This window comes from Cherax quadricarinatus, chromosome 72 (genome assembly GCF_038502225.1).
Source record: "Cherax quadricarinatus isolate ZL_2023a chromosome 72, ASM3850222v1, whole genome shotgun sequence".
Lineage (NCBI taxonomy): Eukaryota > Metazoa > Arthropoda > Malacostraca > Decapoda > Parastacidae > Cherax > Cherax quadricarinatus.
In genome coordinates, this window is record NC_091363.1 from 10,387,662 (window position 1) to 10,389,469 (window position 1,808).

The window sequence follows — 1,808 nt, forward strand, 5'->3', positions numbered from 1 at the left end:
TTGGAAGACGAAGGTATTTACGTGCACCCATCCTGCGTTATGGTGTATTAGGAACACTGCTAACGTTTGGTCCCATCTTGTGACTCATAAGAGAAGGCAGCCAAGAACTTCATCTGTAGAATTTTAACTGTATAGTCCTTGTGGCTTAGCGCTTCTTTTTGATTATAATAATAATGTAGAATTTTAAACATCAAAGGCAGCAGCTTCCTCCAACACTGACCAATATTATATTTTGTAGGAAACGCTAAACCGGTGGGGGTAATACAGCAGGTTCGATCCAAGGAAAGGGAGGATAGGTCAGATTCCTTGGATCAAGAGCCCCACGCCAGCATCAAGACTGACAAGGAGCTCTGGAGGAGCGTGTAAACCTAAGTAAATTAACTATTTACAATACATTCACTTACACATCTACTCTCCTCAGTTTCCAAATAATAAAATACATTACCTAACAACCGTTTACCTTAAAATGAGCTTTTTCCAACGATGCAGTCTTGGAAATTGATGTTAGAAGACGTGCACACACTCAACTTACCAAGAACAGTTGACACACAAGTTATGGCGGGAGTCAGACATGACAGGCGGAACAACACCAACACTGTATAAATGTTATTTTTAACTTGTTTTTACCTTACTTCTACCACTGAAGCCTTTTTATAATGCCATAAAACATTATTTATATTTTATACACTTTACTTTACCCACAGCATAACAAATATCTTTTTTTTTTACCAAGGACTATATGCAAAGTGTGTTATACGGTCCAACAACAGTAGACGTATCAAATGAATGTGGAAATTTTCAATCTTATAAATAACTACGAATCTTGGCTGCACTTTTGACTATAAAAATGTTCTTTCTTTCAAATAGAACATCCAGAAATCCCCCAGAAAGGTCATTATTCTCTCATACAGAACATCTTGATTAGCCAGTAACAATGCCAACCTGTTTCTCTCTCTCTCTCTCTCTCTCTCTCTCTCTCTCTCTCTCTCTCTTTTTTTTTTTTTTTTACACAGGGTTTGACAAGGTTAAGGATCCCTAGCTTTATTGACAGCTATATTACAGGTTAAGGATTCCTAACTTTATTGGCAAGCTAAGAGCTGTTACCTACATCAGCTCATTTGAAAGCATTTTTATTGTTATGAGACATACAAGTACGGAACAGGATGAAGTTGGAGCCATCTGTGGGCCAGCATTTTCATTTGATCAACTGACTTTATCTCGTTGACATCATTATGCTGTACGAATGTGTTCCATACTCGAGTCATCCTGGGTATGTATGATCTCAGATGGAGTGATGTTCTGGAGAAGGGTACAGCCAGAGTGAAGTTGCTGCTTTCTGCCCGTCTTGTGGCATAAAAGCTTGTTTCACGCTGTCCTCGAAGTGGATCAAGTGTGGTATTTTGACAATATTGGCCTTGTACATAACAGTAAGGCCACCCACATCCCTTCTATGTTGAAGGCTCTGCTGAAATGACAGATCTATCAGGATGGGTCCAGGCGAGAGATGAGACGTCTTGCTCTGTTCTCTACTCTGTCAAGCAGTCGCAGATGAGAGGGGGCAGGCAAACCAAGAAAGTGGAGCATACTCAAGGTGTGAGCGTACTTGTGCCTCGTACAGGATCTTGCAACTTCCCCTACTGTCAGCAGATGCGAGATACGGCGAAGTGCTGTAAGCTTCCTGGCTGCCTTGTTTGCAAGATTTACAACATGGATCTTCATGGTTAGTTTGGAGTCAAATTTCACCCCAAGGATATCAACTTCTTCTCCAGGTGCCAACATCCTCCCATTCATCCTTACTACTGCACCAG